Source organism: Peromyscus maniculatus, chromosome 16 (genome assembly GCF_049852395.1).
Source record: "Peromyscus maniculatus bairdii isolate BWxNUB_F1_BW_parent chromosome 16, HU_Pman_BW_mat_3.1, whole genome shotgun sequence".
NCBI classification, from domain to species: domain Eukaryota; kingdom Metazoa; phylum Chordata; class Mammalia; order Rodentia; family Cricetidae; genus Peromyscus; species Peromyscus maniculatus.
This window is the reverse complement of record NC_134867.1, coordinates 5669591-5692604: the sequence shown is the minus strand read 5'-3', so window position 1 is coordinate 5692604 and position 23014 is coordinate 5669591.

The window sequence follows — 23014 nt, the reverse complement described above, 5'->3', positions numbered from 1 at the left end:
ATTATTCTTTATGGTAGAAATATTTCATTGTTTAGAAATGCCACATTTCCTTTGTCTATTCCTCTGTTGCTGGGCTTGTGGTTTGGTTCCATGACAGTTATTTTGAATACTGATGCAGCACACTCTGGTGAACAAGTATCTCTCTGATATGTTGAATTAGAATCATTTGGGTAACCACCCAAAGTGGTATGGTATAGTCATAGGCTAAATGTGTTTCTAGCCTTTTGAGAAATCTGCATATTGATATTTCTATTGTTTTTATAATGGTTTGACTAGTTTACATTCCCCAGAATCATGCAAGAGTTCCTTTTTGTTCATGTTGCTATTAGTGTTTGAACTTGTTTGTATTCTTCTTTAAATTATAAACTGTTTGGCCTATTGCTTGGGCTTATTACTAACTGGCTCCTACAACTTAAATTAATGCATAATTCTTATGTATATTTAGCCACATTGCTTGGTACCTTTTCTCAATAAGGTATTCTCATCTTGTTTCCTCTGTGTCTGGCTGGTGACTACATTTCTGCCTTTCCTCTTTCCAGAATTCTAGTCTGGTCACCCCACCTATACTTCCTCCCTTGCTACTGACCAATAAGTGTTTTATTAAACCAATACAAGTGACAAATCTTTACAGTGTACACGAGCATAATCTCACAGCATTTCCCCTCTTTTATTTTCAAAACAAGAACCCTGAATCTAATCTCCTTTGTTTATCTTTTTTTCCTGACCATTATCTATAATAATTTGTAACCAACACTCTAAACAATGACAAATATTCATTGTCCATTTTTTTTAATATGGGTGTAGTTTTCTAGACTACTTCCTGCTGAATGGGAGCACTGGTTATCTTCTTTATGGGGACCCAAAGAAAATTTAGGATTATGATCAAGTCCTGACTGGAGTAGTCTGTGAAGCTGGATCATCTCAGCCAGCAGCTTTGAAGCTGTTCTGTATTCAGAACTTAGAGGAAACTGCAACAGAGGCACTCTGAAATATTGGATCACCTGGACCATCCATTGCCATATGTGATTTTTCAGGGAGGTCTTCCTCAAGTATGTATGTAGCACAAATCTTAAAAGGTCTTATTAATAAAAACAAACGCAGAGCCAAGTATTGGGGTGAATGCTGAAAGATCAGAGAGACAGAACATGCCACAGCTAACCTAACTTCAACTTCTCAGCTGATCCCGTTTCCTCAAACTGAAAGCCCTGAGTCCCCATCCGAATGAATCTCAGTGGAACTGCTGCTAAAAGTCTAAAAGCTTAAAGAGGCTCTAGTTCCTGGTCCTCACACTTTGTGTAACTTTCTGCTTCCTGCCATTAATCCTGGGATTAAAGGTGTATGACACCATATGCCTGGCTGTTTCTAGTGTGGCTTTGATCTCACAAAGATGCGGATGGATCTCCGCCTCCCAAGTGATAGGATTAAAGGTGTGTGTCACTAGTTTCTGGCCTCTATGTCTGTCTAGTGACTGTTCTGTTCTCTGACCTCACATAAGTTTATTAGGGGGCACAATATATTGGGGGACACAAAATTATCATATATATATATATACATATATATGTATATATATATATATATATATATATATATATATATATATATGTATGTATTTTGTTGATTTTGAGATGGGTGCCTTTTCTGTATTGTTTTGTTTTTTTTAGCATTTTTGGGAATTTTTTAACATTCATTTTTTGGTAATTTCACATCATGCACCCAATTCTCATTTGCATCCCTGTCCCTCTGTATCTGTCCTCCACCCTTGCAGTGTCCCCCCCAAAGGAAAACTAAAAAAAATAACTAAGATAAAAACTTTCCCATCTCTTCACCACCTCTATATTTGTCTTAGTGTCATTGGGAACTGTAGAGTTTCCTGCCTTGCCCACAGTCAGGACAAATCTCTGTCACCAGCCAGTCTCACAGCCACTCAGACCCAACCAAGTAAACACAGAGACTTATATTGTTTATAAACTGTATGGCCGTGGCAGGCTTCTTGCTAACTGTTCTTATAGCTTAAATTAACCCATTTCCATAAATCTATACCTTGCCATGTGGCTCGTGGCTTACCGTCATCTTCACATGCTGCTTGTCATGGCGGCGTCTGGCAGTGACTCCCTCCTCTGCCTTCAACTTCCCAGAATTCTCTCTGTTAGTCCCGCCTATACTTCCTGCCTGGCCATTGGCAATCAGTGTTTTATTTATTGACCAACCAGAGCAATTTAACATACAGACCATCCCACAGCAGGGAACTGCTGTGTATCTAGCAGTACACACTTTTGCCCACACAACTTTACTTGTTAATGTTCTTTGTGTAACATTTTGGTCATCTGGTTCAAGGCCTCTGGCTTCTGGTACATCATCAGTATTAGACACCTGCTGTGGGATTATGCTCTTATATACTGTAAAGATTTGTCACTTGTATTGGTTTAATAAAGCACTAACTGGTCAGTAGCCAGGGAGGAAGTATAGGTGGATGACCAGACTAGGAGAATTCTGAGAAGAGAAAAGGCAGAGGTGCAGTCTCCAGCCAGACGCAGAGGAAGCAAGATGAGATGCCTTACTGAAGAAAAGTACAATGCTATGTGGCTAAACATAGATAATAATTATGGGTTAATTTAAGTTGTAGGAGCTAGTTAGTTATAAGCCAGAGCAACAGGCCAAACAGTTTATAATTAATATAAGCCTTTGTGTATTTATTTGGCACTGAATGCCCGTGGAACTGGGTGGGACAAAAACTTGAGTCTACATATGGTGCCCAATGTTCAGCAACTACATCCACAAAAAAAAAAAAAAAAAAAAAAAAAAAAAAAAAAAAAAAACGAGAGAGATTGGGAAGGGATTCTAGATATAGAAGAACAGAGTCAAACACAGCATCATGTTTGAATTCTTAATGACTGACATTCTAAATGTGGTAAGATGGAAGTCCAAGGTGGTTTTGATATGGAAGCCTTTCCAATGACTTATGAGGTTAAACATTTTTTAATCGATTTATTGGTCACATGTAATACATCTTTTACAAATTGTTTTTCTTGTAAGCCTTTTCAGTGATTGTATTGGATGATTTGTTTACTTCTTGTACACTCTTTTCTACAATCTGTACGAAGGGTAACTCTTTGTCCTATTCCACCAGCTGCCCTCCCACTTGTTTACTGTTTATGTTAGATATAGAGAAGATTGTTAACTTTATGAGTCCCAATTATTAACTGTTGGCATTATGTCCAGAGTTACAAAGACCTTTTAAAATTGGCTTTCACTGGCTATTTCTTGATATATTTTCTCTGTTTCCTTTGTAATAGTCTGAGAATTTAAAGTTTTTATATTAAAGTCTTTGGTTAAATGAAATTAATTTTTTATACAGAGTAATAGATAATCACCTATCTTCATTCTTCTCTATGGAAATATGTAGCTTTCCAGTGTCATTGATAGGCTGTCTTAACTGACTAAGATTACTTTTCTTCTCCATAGCATGTATAACAGTGTCCAACACTGACAGCCTATTTCCTATTTCACAAATGGTGCTTAGAAAGTTGAATGTCTCCATGCAGAAGATAAAAGTTCATGGGGCTTAGGAAAGAACCTACTACTATCATTTTCCTAAATAGGTACAGAATTAAATTGACTCCTGATTAATTATAATTATATCGATAGTGCGTTCATATCTCAACTCTCATCAGGACAGTATTTGTCTTTAATAGATGGTGATAAATTCAGAAACAATAACTCATCAATGTGGAGAGAATAAGAGATTTCAGAATGTTTATCACTATATAGGACACACAAAATACACACACACACACACACACACACACACACACACACACACACACACACACACACATTTTCCCAAGGCTCAGTGATCATTGCAAAAGAATAAATGGAAAGATTCAAAGAGGTAGAAGTGTTAAGTAATTATAAAGAAAAACTGAATTCAGTCAGTCTTAGGGCAGGGTATATTCTTTTGTATACATAGCTGGTTTTTATTAAAGGTTTCCAATATGTTAGATTTTATATATATATATATATATATATATATATATATATATATATATATATATATATATATATATATATACTAGCTCTCTCTATATATATATATATACTAGTTATGATTATATAACTAGTATATAATTATTTAATTTAATAATTTAAATTAGTTTTTATTACTACAACACAAAGTGTATACAATTATACTCATTTTGTAAAGGAGAGTACTGATGCTTAGAGAGGTACAGTAATTTTTTAATTACTGAATCACCTATATAATGTGCATTGGGATATTTAAGCTTCTGTGGATGCCTCTGCTCCTTAATGTAGTAAAGAGCACAAATGAACTATCTGATGTGTTTTCTAAGAAAGAACAGGTCATTTGATGAAATGTCAGTCATATTAAATTATTTACATTCTGCCATTAATCAGAAGGGAATGGATGTGTGTGGCATTGTTTCTGTAGGTTGTCAGTATGTATATATTTAGAATACCTGGACTTTCAGGTTATGTGTGCGTTCTAAAATCATGTAGCTTCCTCTTCTGCTCTCTGACACACTGGCCTTGGCAGAGTAAATACTAAAACATGTACCTTGCCATGTTTTATTTTTGTCATTAAGCTGTCATTCAGGCTGGCTGCATACTCCTGTCACCAAGTCAAGTCCTGTAAGCCTTTAGGAGAATGACAAGTAGAGATATTTACATATCATCAGACTGTTATCACCAAACTGACAAGAAACAGGGATGATAGGCACTTTCACAGATTCACTAGGCTACTTGTCCATTTCAGACAGGCCTGTCTTAGGTGACCTGGCAAAACAATTTGTGACTCATGTCTGCATTATGTCCATATGAGTTTTGGCAAAATGTAAGCTGATGAGCACTTTTACGTATATTAACATATAAAAATTCAGTTCATTGTTTTATATAATTAAGGCAAATGTTTTATAAATATTATACCATAGAGTAAAATCCCTTTTAAATTTCTATAAGAGAAGGATTGATTAGTGTATCTTAATTGTCTTTTTAAAATTCTCATATACAAGTTTATTCATGTTTTAGATATAACCAACAGTCACTAGTAATGTTTATTCTTTTTCCTCCTAATCATTCTTCTTTTTCTGCTTTGAGAAGATTTAGGACATTATAATATGTAGAATGTTTTTGTAATGATTGATATTAAATTTTTAAGTGCCAATTGTTGCCCACTTAAAGATTTCTATTGTGTGTGTGTGTGTGTGTTTGTGCATGTGTGTTTTGTGGATTGCATATGCACATGTATGTGAATGCATATGGAGGATGGGGTAAATGTAGCATATTGTTCCTCAGGTTCTTTTCATTTTATGAGTTTTGTTGTTGTTGTTGTTTGTTTTTTCTGAGACACGGTCTATAACTTACCCCGGACTGATTTGTGATTAGGTAAGGAAGAAGAGCAAGCAAGCCCTAGGGAGCTGCTGGTCATTATTTCCCAAGCCCTGGGATTGCAAGTGCAAACCACAAAGCCCAGCAGTAGTATCTGTGGTCTAGAAATTGAACTAAGGTCCTCAAGTGTCCACAACAAGGACATTTCCTGTTGAGCTATATTCTAATACTCAGCTTTGTTATCTCACTATGATGATGAGATAACATTATGACAAATGAAGTAATCTGGATTTTTACTGTTTTAATATTTTTCCATTTATTTAAAATAAATCTTTCTCACATAATATATCCATCTTGCTATTTTCCTTTCCCTCTACTCTTCCCAGTTCCTTCCCACCTCCCTTCCTATCTGCATCCACTCCCTCTTTGTTTCTCATTAAAAAATACAGACTTCTAAAGCATGATAATAATAATAAAATATAACAAAACAAGATACAGTAAGAAAATATAAAATTATCACAATATAATTAAAAAAGACAATACAAGGAAAAGAGCCCAAAAGAAGGCACAAGAATCAGAGACTGACTCATTCATACACTTGGGATCACATAAAAACACTAAATTGAAAGCCATAATAATTACCAGTCTTCTGTGGGATTCCCTGAGGTCTGTGGGATTCCCTGAGGTCTGAGGGGAGAGTGTAGCTAGAGTTTTCCTGCCTTGCCCACAGTCAGGACAAATCTTTGTCACCCACCAGTCCCACAGCCGCTCAGACCCAACCAAGTAAACACAGAGACTTATATTGCTTACAAACTATATGACTGTGGCAGGCTTCTTGCTAACTGTTCTTATTTATAGCTTAAATTAATCCATTTCCATAAATCTATACCTTGCCACATGGCTCATGGCTTACCAGCAACTTCACATGCTGCTTGTCATGGCGGTGGCTGGCAGTGACTCCTTCCACCTTCCTGTTCTTTCTTTTCTCCTCTCTGTTAGTCCTGCCTATACTTCCTGCCTAGCCACTGGCCAATCATTGTTTTATTTATTGACCAATCAGAGCAAATTGACATATGGACCATCCCACAGCACTTCCCCTTTTCTTTCTTTCTTTCTTTCTTTCTTTCTTTCTTTCTTTCTTTCTTTCTTTCTTTCTTTCTTTCTTTCTTTCTTTTTTTTTTAGAGGAAGGTTTTAACTTTTACACATCTCTGAAGCCAGGTTGGTATATTTGGAAATTTGGGCATAGCTTCTCTTACTACTTCCTGCTGGAGAGGGGCATCTTATGGGGACACAAAGAAAATTTTAGGATTATGGAGTAATCCATGAGGGTGTATCGTCTGAGCCAGTTGCCTTGAAACTATTCTGGATGTTGGATCATCTGGGCCTTGGTGTCATCGGAGACCTTTCAGGGGGTCTTGGCTGATCAAACCAGACGTATCTTAATCTGGAACAAATCCATAGCCTCTGGCTTTCTGTGGTAACAAAAGCAGAGCCTCCTTTCCAAAGCAACATATCCTTATATCCAAATTTTGAAGTCAAGGTACCTTTAAAATATACATTTTGGCATAACTCAACAGCTTTTGTAATCAAATGTTTTTCTTCAGTTACGAATATCAAAGAGAACATAATCCAGATTCTCTGTGTGGTAGCCATCTTTACATGGCTTATTTTTTATATTACCTTGAGCCTATTGTTTTAAACTGCAGCATTCTAAGACTGAAACCACACTGTGGCTACTGGATCCACCCAACATGGCGGTAGTACGTTTTCCGCCAGCTCTGGGAGCCATCAACTCTTAGAAATAGTGGGTCTATGCTTCTATCAAAGCAGCTTGTAGCCCAGAAACTTCTTTTTGTTTTGTACTAGCAAAGGCTAAATGCACCATGAAGTTTAATGTGCCACTTGCAGAGGCCTCATTCTTGCCATACTGCAGGTCAAGCGCATGCCAGGAACCCTCAATCATGCAGGCTGCCACTAACTTGAGAGAAACAATTAGGAACTGTTTTTAGCTCCGTTTTAGAATCTGTTTTCTCAGGTTTTAGATGGAAACTCTTGGCAACCCATTGGGCACCATTTGTAGCTAGAGTTTTCCTTCCTTGCCCACAATCAGGACAAATCTTGGTCACCTGCCAGTCCCACAGCCGCTCAGACCCAACCAATTAAACACAGAGACTTACATTGCTTATAAACTTTATGGCCATGGCAGGCTTCTTGCTAACTGTTCTTATGTCTTATACTTCCTGCCTAGCCACTGGCCAATCAGTGTTTTATTTATTGACCAACCAGAGCAATTTGACATACAGACCATCCCACAGCAGGAGAGATTTGATGGAGATGTTCATTTAGGGCTGAGTGTTCCAAGGTCTCATATTCTTTGCATAATGTGTGGTTGTGGGTTTTTTTTAGTGGTTCCCATCTGTTGGAGGAGAAAGTTTCTTTGATGATGGCTGAGCAATGTACTGATTGATGTAGGTACATAGCAAAATGTCATTAGTGGGCATTTTATACTGTGTTTTGGTTTTTGTATTTTGTTTACACTATTTGGTTTTATCCTAGATCCCTGGACTATCTAGTCTCTGGTTCTTGGCCATTCAAGCATTGTCAGGTATAGGTTCCATCTCGTGGAGTTGACCTTAAGTCAACTCAGATACTGATTGGTCACCCCCACAAGTTCCTTGCCATCTTTGCTCTAACACATCCTGCAGGCAGGACAGCACTGAAGATCAAAGGCTTTGTGTCTAGTTGGTTCAGAGTACCACCTTGTATCAGAGAGACATGCTAGAACATATGGATGTCCACCATGTATAGTATTTCATTTCTTCAAAGAAAAACTAATTTGTATGAAGTTTTTATATACTTGCCAGATATTTATCAATTTTATCCTGATATTTTACCTATGTTCATGTCATGAAATATATTTTTAAAATTTTAGTATCATTTTTTAGAGTACAGGATATTTAACTCCAAATTTTCTCTTTAATTTATTTTTGTTTTATAAAAGAAAAATTATCAAGTCCACTACATCCACCTTTTCTCCCCTTCCTCACTTACATGTCCATCACAATTTCCTTCCATCTCTTTCTCCTTTCTCCACCTCTTTCTTCCTCCTCTTCCTCCTTCTTTTCCTCTTCCTTCTTCACACCTAGTCCACCTATGGCTTGTAGCATGTACTGTTTATGAAATTTGATTTTGTGCTTTCTACTGTCTCATTATTTGATTCTCCTTTGAACTCCTTTTCTTATTTTTTCTTTTTTTATTATTAAGAAATTTTCTGTACCTTTTATATACCAACCTCAGATGCTCCTATCCTCCACCTCCCAGCCACCCCGCCCCATTCCCACCTCCTCCAAGGCAAGGTCTGCCATGGAAAGTCAGCAGAGCCTGGTACATTTAACTGAGGCAGGTCCAAACCCCTCCCCCTGAACCAAGGCTGTGTAAGGTGTCCCACCATAGGCAATGGGCTCCAAAAAGCCTGCTCATGCAGCAGGGATGGATCCTGATCCCACTGCCAAGGACCCCTTTAGCAGGTCAAGCTAAACAACTGTCTTACCTATGCAAAGGGCCTAGTCAAGACCCATGAAGGTTCCACAGCTATTGGCCCACACTTCATGAGTTCCCATTAGTTTGCTTTGGTTATCTCTGTACATTTCCCCATCATGATGTTGATGCCCCTTGCTCATATGATCCCTCTTCTCTCTATTCTACTGGACTCCTGGAGCTCAGCCTGGTGCTTGGCTGTGGTTCTCAGCATCTGCTTCCATCAGTTACTGGATGGAGGCTTTATGATGACAGTTATGGTCCTCACCAATCTGATGACCAGAACAGACCAGTTCAGGCACTCTCTCCACTACTGCTAATAGTCTAAGGTGGGGTCATCCTTCCTAGAACTTCTCTAACAACCTGTTTCTCCTTGTTCCCTTGATGTCTCCCTCTATCATGGTATCTCTTTTCTTGTTCTCCCACTCTGTTCCTGTTCCAGCTCAACCATCCCATTCCCTTATCCCCCATCCCCTACCCTTCATTGCCCCTCCTCACTCCCAGTTTACTCATGGAGATCTTATCTATTTCCCCTTCTCAGGGTGATCCATGCATTCCTCTTAGGGTTATCCTTGTCAGCTGGCTTCTCTGGATCTGTGGGTTGCAGTCTGGTTATCCTTTGCTTTACATCTAGTATCCATTTATGAGTGAGTACATACCTACAGAATGGGAAATGATCTTCACCAACCCCACATCTGACAGAGAGTTAATCTCCAAAATACATAAAGAATTCAAGAAACTAGACATCAAAATACTGAACAATCCAATTAAAAAATAGGCTACAGATCTAAACAGAGAATTCTCAACAAAGAATCTCAAATGGCTGAAAGACATTTAAGGAATTGCTAACATCTTTAGTCATCAGGGAAATGTAAATCAAAATGACTCTGAGATACCATCTTATACCTGTCAGAATGGCTAAGATCAAAAACACTGAAGACAAATTATGTTGGAGAGAATGTGGAGCAAGGGGAACACTCCTCTACTGTTGGTGGAAATGCAAACTTGTACAGCCACTTTGGAGATCAGTATGGTGGTTTCTCAGAAAATTGGAAATCAATCTACTCAAGACCCAGCTATGCCACTCTTGGGCATATACCCAAGAAATGCTCAATCATACCACAAGGACGCATGCTCAACTATGTTCACAGCAGCAATATTCATAATAGCCAGAACCTGGAAATGACCTAGATGCCCCTCAACCAAAGAATGGATAAAGAAAATGTAGCACATATACACAATGGAGTACTAGTCAGCATTAAAAACAATGACATCATGAAATTTGCAGACAAATGGATGGATCTAGAAAATATCATCCTGAGTGAGGTAACCCAGGCACAGAATGAAATTATTTTCTATAAGATATTTTGTTACTACTATTAACTAAATTTTTGTTTTCCATACTAAATATATATTTTAAATTATTTTCATATTTTAAGCTCTTTTGTCAATAAATGTTCCTTTTATTCGATTCCATTATGATGGAATTTAAATTATACATATAATTAAAATTATATTTACACTATATCTATGTAAGGTCTGAATAAGAATGTATTTCATATTTTATAAAATTTAATTTATTGATGCTGAAATAGACTGAAGTAATGTATATATAGACAATAAGTATTGACTTAGTGGTTATGAATATGTCAAATGTGCTTTATATTTTCTTTGCAAACTAGAGACAACAAAATATTTAGTCATATTCTCCATACAAATATGAAAATATTCATACAAAAAACAACCCTTGGAAATAGCTGATGTTAGGAGCACTCACCAAATTTAATTCCTTTTAATGTTTACATTTTTTCACTAGCAATCTACTTTTAATTTCTTTTTAACACTTCTACAAATTGCTACCATGTTTTCAGTCTCTATTCTTTTTATTACTTTTAACTTTGCTCATGTCTTTTTGAGTCAAATATTTTTCTCACATCTGATGTTTCACAGCCTCTCTCTACATCTCCTCTTCCTGCTCTCTTTGTCTCAGTCCCCCTCTCTGTCTCTGTCTGTCTCTCTGTATTCTATTATTTGTATTATTCACTGGATTCTTAGTTGAGTGCCATATTAATATACCCTAGATTAATTTGTTTTTTCTGGATGTGCAAGCTACTGTGTGGACAAAAATTTATAACAAAATATTTTTGTCACCTACTATATAGTTTGTGTTTTAACTTTTATGGCTTCCCAGTTGATAAAAATTTCCTACAAAAGTTGAATGTGAAGAATGTCTCTGTTATCCAGCATTTATTCAGAAGACTTCTATGTCTATTTTGAAGTTCTTGCTTCACAACGATTAGCAGCAAATATATTTCAATTAATATAATCAATTAGAATGCAGATATGTTTTCCAGTTTCTAAAGGAAAATTATAACATTTCAATTTGGAACTAACACGGTTCTTTCAAATAACATTTTTATGCCATTAACAAATTCATTAATACTATCCATCTGCATTTATTGTTGCACACCTAAATGTTGTGTACAAACAAGGATACTGAATGTACTTATACAGACATGCTCAGGGATGTGATTCTAAAGTTTAGGATACTGATGTCTCTGACTTTCGAGGAACATGATTGATGGCTTTTTAGATATTATCTTTCTGCGTATTAATTTTGAAAAGCTTTTAGAGAAGAAAACAGTTTCTGTCATTTAAAACTACAGTGAAAGTTCTATTTCCAATACTCTATTATACTTTCTCAAAGAAGAGGTCTATATTTTCATGATCTCCAAGTGTGCAAAAACCATTACAAAGGATAATTTTGTGAAGTGGAATCAAAGTGACGGAAGTGGTTTCTAAGACAGCAAAGCCTGCAGTTAATCTGAGGCTGCTGCTGGTGATTACGTTCTGTCATCTCGGCCACGTTTTATTGGACTTCACACATTTTTATTTGAATAGCAGCTGTTATAAGGCATATGGACATCCATAGCAATCACATATGCTACAGCCTGGCTCACCGCTGTCTGTTTAGGATTCAAACAAGCACAAGATGTCATAATGACTGTGAATTGGGGCAACTTGAAACATTTTATACTGATTAATGTGTACATTAGAGATTACAGGGTATGGAATAATGCTGTTTAGTTAGGTTGTGATTTGTTCTTCTTTAGGTAAATTTATAGTTTGAGGGGAAATATTTATGGAATGTTATAAAATACAGAATTCACTGGGCGGTGGTGGCACACACCTTTAATCCCAGCACTCGGGAGGGAAGCAGAGCCAGGCGGATCTCTATGAGTTTAAGGCCAGCCTCTTCTGCAGAGTGAGATCCAGGACAGGCACCAAAACAACATAGAGAAACCCTGTCTTGAAATAAAATAAAATACAGAATTCTGCAATTGAAAGTCATGTGTTTTATACACAAAATTTGAGGTACAGAAACATTCCATTTATTAGTAATAACAATATTATAAGCAGAAAAGGAAACACCAGATAGTGTAGGTAACTTGAAACTACATATAGATAAATACATATGAACCACCCTAGTGAAAACAACACATAATTTGTCCACTTCCTTTGTGGAAATATACCATATAAAGATAACCTAAATGGAAAGAATGTATAATGGTGATAAAATTTTTGAATATTTTACTATTAATGCCACCCTAACTGTTTAAATCTGTGTGAGACATTCCACAAAATACAACAATTTGCGATTTGAAATGAGAATTTTCAATCACTACACTCAAGATTTAAAATGATTGAAATTTGGTGGCATGGTCCCTTAGTGTAATATTTCTCTATAATAAAAGCTATATGGAAATCAATCTTATCCCATTGCTGAAAACACCATTTGTGGAAATGCCAGGGAATTGCTTGTCAGATACAGTGGAGCATCTTGTGTAATTTCATAAACTATTCAGTTCAGGCATGGGTAAAAGACATTTCTTTTATTCAGAGCTGAAAATTTGTCCTAAATGGTTTTCTGTAAAACAATTTTAGTTTCAATCTTTATACATTTCTTAAAAATAAAATGAACTGCCAGAAAGATTATTCCTCCATAGTAATAGAAGGACAGACAAACAGTGACTCTCCCATCCAAAGCTTCTAAGTTTATTTATTTGTATTTTACTTAATAGAAAATGTGAAAATGAAAAAGACTAAAATGTAATAAATATACTTCATATGCTTATTTAATAAATGACCATGATAGCAGTCTAAAGCAATGAGAAAATACAAATGAAACACTAGAATAACTTAGAATGATACCTATAATTTTTAAGTCAATGTATATTTTCATATACAATAGAAAAATAAGAATTATCCCCAAATCCCTGTCAGACCCTAGGTTCCACATCAGAATTCACATTTTTTGAAATTTTTACAAAGCTTCCTTGAGATTTTTTTCAAAATTTTATATAAAAGCACTGTATTTATATTATTTCCACATTTCTCTCTTCCTTCTTCAAAACTCTCTATGTCCCCTTGACTTCCTGTCAAATTTATAACTTCTTATTTAATTACAGTGGTTATGTATGTTTATATAAACAAAGATACTCATATATGTATGTATTTGCATATATGTATATGTGTAAATCCATTTAATCAGTCTATTTAATGTTTATCCATGTGTAGATGTGTTCAGGTCTTAACACCTGGGCACTTGGGATTAGATATCCCATCAGTGATACCATCCCTGAAGAAAACTTAGTCTCCCTTTCTAAGCAATTCTCAGTAGTCATTAATTTATTGTAGCTATTCATTCAGGCGTGGGACCCTTTCAGACTTTACTCAGCCACATTGGCCTGATCACTGCTGTTGTCTTTAGACAGATGTCATTTAGACAACCGCACTGTTGAGATTTCATGGGTACAGCTTCCCTGTCATGTCTAAAAGATGCTATGTAGCAACTTGTATTTTGCTCTTCTATAATCTTTCTGGACTGTCTTCTGTCATTTTCCCTTAGCTTTAGGTATAGTGGTTGCATTGTAAGATGTAATGATATTAGAATACAGTAAGAAATCTTATTTTTCTTTTATTCCTCTCTCATGCATACATCCTGACTGAATTTCCCCCTCCCCCTACTCCTCCCATTCCTTCTTCTTCTCCCCTTTGCCCCAGATCCACTCCTCCTCTATTTTCCTTAAAAAAAAAAAAAAAAAAAAAGACCAGGACTCCTGGAGTATCCACCAAACATGGTCTAACAAGTTACAACAAGACTAGTCACAAATCCTCATAGCAAGGCTGGACTACACAAACCAATAGGAGGAAAAGATCCCAAGAGTAGGCAAAAGAATCAGGAATATGCCCCACTCCCACTGTTGAGAGCCCCACAAGAACACCAAGCTACACAACTCTAAGGTTGTGCAAAGGAATTAGCTCATACCCTTTCATACCCCTCTTTGTCACTTCAATCTATAAGCACCTATTAACCCAGTGTAGTTGCTTCTGTGGGCCTTGTTCTGGTGGTGTCCTTGATCCCTCTGTCTCCTTCAATCTTTCCTCCCCCTCCTCGGCTGGGTTCTCCAGGCTCTGCCTAGTGTTCAGCTGTGGGTCTCTGCTTCTGCTCCCATCATTTGTTGGCTGACACTCCTCTAATAACAATCGGGTTAGGCATCAATCTATGAGTATAAAAAAATCATTAGAGCCGGGCGTGGTGGCGCACGCCTTTAATCCCAGCACTCGGGAGGCAGAGCCAGGCGGATTGCTGTGAGTTCGAGGCCAGCCTGGGCTACCAAGTGAGCTCCAGGAAAGGCGCAAAGCTACACAGAGAAACCCTGTCTCAAAAAAACCAAAAAAAAAAAAAAAAATCATTAGAATCATTTAATTGTCTTTTCTAATGTTGTTGTTGCTGACCCTTATATTGTTCTATCCTGTCCTGCCTGTTTCCTGGCCATCTAGGCAATGTCAGAAATGGACTCCTTTCCATGGCTTGGGCCTCAAGTTGTATCAATCATTATATGGCCATTACTACATGTTCTGCACCTCTTTTAGCCAAGCAGATGATTGTAGGTCAAAGATTCTACAGCTGTGTTAATGTCTCAGTCCCACTGTTAAGAGCCTTGCCTGGTTACAGAAGATGACCAGTTCAGGCACCCTATCCCTCATTACTAGAATACTTAGCTAGGGTCATTATTGTAGGACAGCTGATTTTGATAAAGAATCCAGAAATATACAAAGGAAAAACAAAAGCATCTTTGCCAAATGGTGCTGGTCTAACTGGATGGAAATCAGCATGTAGAAGAATAGAAATTTATCCATATGAGTCAACTAGTACAAAACTCAAGTCCAATTGAATCAAAGACCTCAACATACAACCAGATACTGATAGCAGGTAAAGTGGGGAATAGCCTTGAATTCATTAGAACAGGAGACAGTTTCGTGAACAGAATGCCAATAGCACAGACCAAGAAAAACAATAAATCAGACCTCATGGTACTGAAAAGCTTCTGTAAGGCAAAGGACACAGTCAATAGACACAATGTCAGCCTACAGAACGGGAAATATTTTCACCAACTCCACACAGTTTATGAAATATTCAGAGGGCTAAAACCAAAATATATAAAAAAACATAATAAACTAGATATCAGCAAATCAAGTAATCCAATTAAAAATGTGGCACAAATCTAAACAGAGAATTCTCAACAGAGGAATCTCAAATGGCTGAAAAACACTTAAAGAAGTGTTCAACATCCTTAGATATTAGGGAAATGCAAATCAAAACTATTTTAAGATTCCATCTTACAATTCTCAGAATAGGTGAGATCTATAATGCAAATGACAGCTCATGCTGGCAAGGATGTGGAGCAAGAGGAACAATCCGCCATTGTTGGTGGGAGTACACACTTGTATACCTGCTGTAGAAATCAAGATAGTAATTCATCAGAAAATTGGGAATCAATCTGCTCAAGACCTGTCTCTAGTATTATTGGGCATATACCCAAAAGATGCTCCATCCACCTGCAAATACACTTGCTGATCTATATTTATTGCAACTTTATTCATCATAGCCAAAAACTGGAAATAACAATGATGTTGCTCAACCAAAAAATGGATAAAGAAAATGTTGTACATTATACAATGGAGTATTACTCAGCTCTTTTAAAACAAACAAACAAATAAATAAATAAATAAATAATGAAAAATTGTGGCAAATGGATGGAGTGAGAAAAGATTATCCTGAGTGATGTAACACAGACACCAAAAGACAAACTTGGTATGTACTCACTTATAAATAGACATTAACTCTGAAGTAAAGGATAACCATGCTATAACCTACAGACCCAGAGAGGCTAAGTAAAAGGGAGGAAGGGCTCAAGGAGAGATATACAAAACTCCCTGAAGAGGAAAAATTTTAAATAAACTTTCTAGGTGGCCTGGAGGTGGTGGAGATGGGAACAGGAGGAATTATGCAGCTGGGGGAGGGGCGTGGTATTCTTAGAGAGACAACTGGAATTTGTGGACATTTGGGCATGTGTAAATTTAGTGGAAACTCCCTGGAATCTGCAAGAATGACCCTAGCAATGTCTCCTAGAAATTTTCTTAGTTCAGAAAATGTCAGTAGGAGGTTCTTCTGTAGGAACAATGACCTCTCCAGCTAGATCTACAGTAGTAGACAGGGATGCCCTCTAATTCTGTGTGCCTTTTCATTTAGACCACTGTTGATTATCTGCAAAAGTGCCATCAATCACACCAGGTTGGTTATTGTGCCAGTTGATTAGTTTTAGAGCTGGAGAGAACCATAATTTTTTTTTCCTTCTTTAGCAGCACATAGAGCATCTACTAATATAAAGAGAGCTACTTTGTAAACCAGAAGCTTCAGTGTCAGTGACTGCTTGATTCTTCCATGTCCTGTGTTCATATTGTGTAGTGTCTTCTGCAACAGTCTCACCTTCTAGTTCTGGAAGCAACTGACAACAGTAACCTATATTGTTTGGGGAGTCACTTGGGCCCCCTGACAAACAAGATGAAGAGACGTTTCTCACACATGGCACTGGGATATTTGTACATACGTGAATTTTAGGAAACCATTATTACTCTTCTTCTGTTACCCTTCTACACTATATATACACATATTCACACATACACATATAAATTTTATTTTTGTCTTTTTAAGGAAACAAAAAAATACCATGTTTCCCTGTAGATTTTTAAGCATCCTTAGTGGTATTTACCTCTCCTTCCTCTCTCTCTGTATCAGCCTCCCTCCAGCCTCCCTCCATCCTCCATAGTTGAAGCCCCCACTCTGCTTTTCTCCTTACTCTTCCTTGCATCTGTGTCCTACCATCTGTAACCTTGGAGCTTTTACTGCCTTATCCCTTTGTGGTCTCTTTCTTCTTTTCGGATCCTGAGGCCCTTTTAGGTTACTGACACACTTGTTAAGACTTGGAACTGAGATCCACAAAGGAGGGCAGTGAAGAGCTAGTGGAGACAGACACTGGGTTGGGGAGGGGATTGTGTTTGTTTCCTCGCTGAGTACTGAGAATCTATCTGACTTTGACTGTAATCAGAAAATCTTCCCACAGAGGATGGGAACAAATACAGAGGCTCCCAACTGGACAAAGTGTAGAGAGAGAAAGACACCTTGGAACACTCAGTCCTAAATGTCATTTCTCTATCAAATTCCTTTCCTCAGGGCACAGGAAAACCTGCTGAACATAAATTTAATCCTTCAAGGTCAAAATAAGTGAAAAAAATGGAATTCTCTGTATCAAGCCTTTATTAAGTCTACTTCTTTGACAGTATCATAAGAAAGAGGTTCACATAGAGGGAGCCAAACCATTTAAAATTAATTTTAAGTCCAGATATTTTTTGATTAATAAAAATATATTGAATATACAAATCTAAAGAAAAATAGATAAAATTAACACTAAACTTGTTGAAGAAGAACATTGGGTAACATACTACTGATGATTAAAATTTAAAAATTGTGAAGTAATGTTAGTTAATATTTATCAAAAAAGTATATATTATAAAATTAAAAAAAAAAGTTCAGTACAAAATTTAATGGAAGGTGGATGTGATAAGAGTGCATATAGGAAAGACTGGAGAAGGTTTCTTATGTCAATAATCTGCTTCTCCAAAAATATCTTGGGGGTTATTGTTGTCATCAGTAAATCATGTATGTGTTAAAATCACACAGCCAAAACTATGTTTTATTGCTGAAAATACAGACTCACACAGAAACATAGACACATATGCATCCACACAGGCATACTCATGGGTAAAACTCCTGTGTACTTTTTCCCTGTAAAGATCAAGCTTTACATTATGAGTTCTGTGTATGTTTTTCTACAATGATGTGTGAGAGAGGAAAATCCACAGCGTGTTGCATGTAAAGGAGACTGGGGAAACAGTGAGAGTGAAAGAAAGATTACAGAAAGACATTTTTCAATGACAAGCGAGCTATTCTTTCCTAATTTAGAGTTGTGGGACGCACAACCAATGAGAAGAAGGAGGCCTTTGACTGACAGTATGCTTTTGCCTGTTTGTTCTTAGCCTTCACAGTTTATTTCATGACTAGATTTCTGTTTCATTAAGTATGCCTTTACTTCAGTTTTTCATGTATAATAGTACCCCATGTGTAATGTGTTATCTAAACTGAAAGCCAGGCTCCATACATTCAAGCAAAGTACACTTAATTAACTCTGTTTTAAGCTGGCTATACACATGATTTTTGGGACAACAACTAACTTGATGAAATAATAATGAATACTGAGAAGTTTGTTCAGTATATAACTGTTGTCAACTTTAGTTCATATTTTCTACAAATGTATTTTTAGATTTAAAAGGTAGAAATGGAAATTTGAGAGGATATGGAGTAAGGGGAACACTCCTCCCCTGTTGGTGGGAGTACAAACTTATACAACCACTTTGGAAATCAGTATGGTGGTTCCTCAGTAAATTGGTAATCAATCTACCTCAAGACCCAACAATCCATTCTTCAGCAATAGGATGCTCAATCATAACACAAGGACACATGCTCAATTATGATCATAGCAGCATTATTCATAATAGCCAGAATCTGGAAACAACATAGATGCCCCAAAAATGAAGAATATATAAAGAAAATATGGCAAATTTACACAATGGAGTCTTACTCAGTGGTTTAAAAAAAAAGTGACATCATGAAATTTGCAGGCAAATGGATGGAACTAGAAAAAAATCATCCTGAGTGAGGTAACCCAGGCCCAGAAAGACAAAAATGGTATGTACTCACTCATGAGTGGTTATTAGATATAAAACAAAGGAAAACCAGGCTACAATCCACAGCCCCAAGGAAGCTAGGTAACAAGAAGGACCCTAAGAGGGATATGATGTATCACCCTAGGAAGGGGAAACAAATAAGATATCCTGGAAAACTGGAGGTGGGGGGATGAAGAGAGGAGGGGTTGGAGGATAAGAACATGTGGGAACATAATGGTTGAGTTGGGGGAGGGACAGAGAGGGAGAGCAATGAAAGAGATATCTTGATAGAGGGGGGCATTATGGAGTTAGGGAGAAACCTGGTGCCAGGGAAATTCCCAGGAATCCACAAGGGTGACCCCAGCTGTGACTGCTAGCAACAGTGGAGAGGGTGCCTGAACTGGCCTTCTCCTGTAACCAGATTTGTGACTACCCTAGAAAAACATTGTATTTTAAAAACTTTCTTATGATACATTGTATGGCCCTACATAAAATTGTGGTGTGAATATGTGCTGTGCCCTTATTACACAGAAAATGTTTTTCATATTAAGATGATTGACATAGCTTTTCAGGTCATTTTGTCTTCTGAGAGTTCCTTCCCACTTCATCTACTAATTTAATGTAAGTTAGAAAGGCAAATCTTTCCTTATCTCTCTTATTATTTTTTTACCTTTTATTTACATAGACTGTTTTCTTTACAACACAAATCTGTCTTTATTTTAGACATTCTGAAAAAAAATTGTGTTTTAACTGATAAATTTAGATGATTATAGTGTTGACTAACATAGTGGAGATAATGCTCAGCCTAATCAGCTGCTTCTGTTTGCAGCAAGCTGCCTTAGTTTCACTATATATATTTCTATTATATGTAATTCTAAATTTTTAATCTATAATTTACTCATATGTCTTCTTTTCACATATAATTGAAATCTACTAAATTTATTTATATGCTGAGGGGTTCACATGTGTGCCACTGCTCATGTGTCCAAGTCAGAAGAGAACTCTCAAGAACCTACACCCTCTTCTCACCATGAGTACTCATACTCAGTGGCGCCTATAAAACAGGCCCATTTCTTATTTTTGTTTGTTTGTTTGTTTGTTTGTTTGGTGTGTGTGTGTGTGTTTTCCAAAGAGTGTATTGAACAAAAGTAATTTTGTTAACCTTAAATTATTTCCAAATATCACTTCACATGTGGCATGCTCCCTTCTGCTTTTAGTCTCCCTCTCTTTCTTGACAGGGTCTCATTGTAGTGCTCAGGATAGATTGAATTCCTGGAAACCTCTTGTTTCGGCCCAACGCTGCTATTAGAAGTGTGTGCCACTATGCCTGCTTTGTCATTGATATCCACAGCAGGGTATTTCTAATTTCTCCATGCTGCCTCTTGTGAAATGGTTGTCATTATTTTTCCCATCTCCATGTGGTCCTGCTCATAATTACTGACTTTCCATTTGTATATTTTTTATTTTATAAATGCTTCATTAACTTATGAAATAGTGTATAAACCATGGAGATTTTGTGTTTTAAGTGTCCCTTTTGAGTGTATGTCCCTTGGTGCCGTATTAGTCAGGATGAAAAATGAACTCACCTAATAGAATGTACACATTATAAAGAATGATTTATTTCAATGACTGACAGTCAATAGTGGTGGGTAGTGCAAGAATGGCTGGCTGTAAACTGAAGAGACTAATTACCTGATAACTGTTCAGACTAAGAAAATGGATGACCCAGTAGTTCCAATTGGTGCTGAAGGCATGGAAGATTCCTGAAGAGTCTTTTGTCTTTGGTTCATGTTGGAAGCTTGAAGATTCTGGAGGCTGATGGTAATGAATCATGGCTGCAACAGCACCTGCATGCAGTAAAGGCAACCAAATAAACAGCACTGCTCTTCCCTCAAGCCCTCAGGTCTGGGCCTCCATGAGGAAGAGCCACTGGCTGCTCTGTCCTCAATCAAGTTTTCCTGCAACTGTCCTCACATTCCTATCAGGAAATATGAGTATTACTTGATTGCAGACCTATGGAATAAAGGCTAACCATCACAGATGCATACAAGTATTAGAACAGTAAGTCAGCATTATTTTTCAGCATTATTTTCTTCAAACACTAAAAAAGCATAAAATATTTTTATATTTAACTACTTACCTGTATAAAATACATTTCATTATTTCTTTAAATTTAAAGACATTTTTATCTTTAATGAATATTCTTGTGTAAATTTTCTATAAAAATGAGAATTCATTTTTGGGAGATGCATTTCTGTGTCTACAGATTTACATTTTATGTAATGTGAATTTTAATATGTGAGAAAACTCTTATATATGAGTATTAATATGAGTATATCTCTATATTAATATTCATGAATCTAGGTTCTTTATTCTTTCTTTTCAAGATGGGAAGTATACTTTAAACATTCATTTCTATTAAATTATAAAACTATTGTTGTAAAAGGCTGGAAAATGCTTTCACAAACCATTTAATATTGGAACTTTAGTATCATCATACTAGTTCCATAAATACGAAGACAATGGTTTTGTGTGGTGATATATTGTGTCCCCCAAAATATTGTGTACCTAATAAACTTATCTAGGGTCAGAGAACAGAACAGCCAATAGATATAGAGGCCAGAAAATGGTGGCAGACACACCTTTAATCCCAGCATTCCAAAGGCAGAGATCTTTCTGGATCTCTGTGAGTTCAAAGCCACACTGGAAACAGCCAGGCATGGTGACTCACACCTTTAATCCCAGGAAGTGAGGGCAGGAAGCAGAATGGTAGATAAGGTGTAAGGACCAGGAACTAGCTGGTTAAACTTTTAGGCCTCTAGCAGCAGTTCAGCTGAGAATCATTTGGATGAGGACTCAGATGCTTCCAGTTTGAGGTAACGAGATCAGCTGAGGAATTGGCAAGGTGAGGTTAGTTGTGGCTTGTTCTGTTTCTTTAATCTTTCAGCATTCATCCCAATACCTGGCTCTGGGTTTGTTTTTATTAATAGGACCTTTTAAGATTTGTGCTACAGTTTTGCCTTTTTATGATTGTATTAATTACTAGGGAATAAATATATTTTTTAAAAATTATTAGAGTACATGTAAATTATAATTTTAACTTCTTCAGAGTTCAGATATTTTGGAAAAATTTTTCATTATTCTCTAATTCTTTATTTACATGATGGCATTGTATAATACTTAAGCTATAAAAGAAAATTTGTTTTTACCTTAACTTACATAGCTAATTATTATAGGTATAGTATTCATACTTTGTTGATTGCATGTGTTTTCTTTTTCTATTTTGGCTTTCTGTTCACATTATGAATATCTTCACTGAATATTAGAGTTTTACAACACTTCATTCATCTCGTTTATCAGGTATGTAGAGACAGGTAAACTGCCTTGAGTTTCTTACATCAACAAAACAATGCTTTAGAAAGAATTATCCAAAATTTGAAAACGGGGAAGAATTTTCTCTACTTTCTCCCATGCGTAGCTGGGCTTGATTAGATTCTCAATGGGACAGCTTTACAATGCTGGAAAGAAACATGACAGGAAAGAAATTTCTGAATAATAAATACAAACTATCTTCTTGGTTTTGGGAGAAAAAAATTATTTGTACCTTTGGATGTTAACTAGATTTAGAACAAAACACTTAAAGCTTATTCTAACGCAATTTTATTATGCTGTCCTTGACTAATTAGTTCACCTTAGTATAACTAGTGTTAATTAGTAAAATCAAATACTTTGAAAATTCTCATCATGCAATTTTTTTTATAAATTCTAAAAATGTTAGGAAATTATTCACAACTGAATGAAAATATTGCTGTGGAACTGGTGCTATGAAATAATTCTTTAACCACTTCAGTTTTATCAGGATCTGATATATGGTATTGAATTCATGCTACAAATGAAAGACAGTTGAAATAGAAAGATGGAGGACATTACTGTAAGATTAGAAATTTTTGGATGAGTCATGTTGCCTTGATGTGTGTGTGTGTGTGTGTGTGTGTGTGTGTGTGT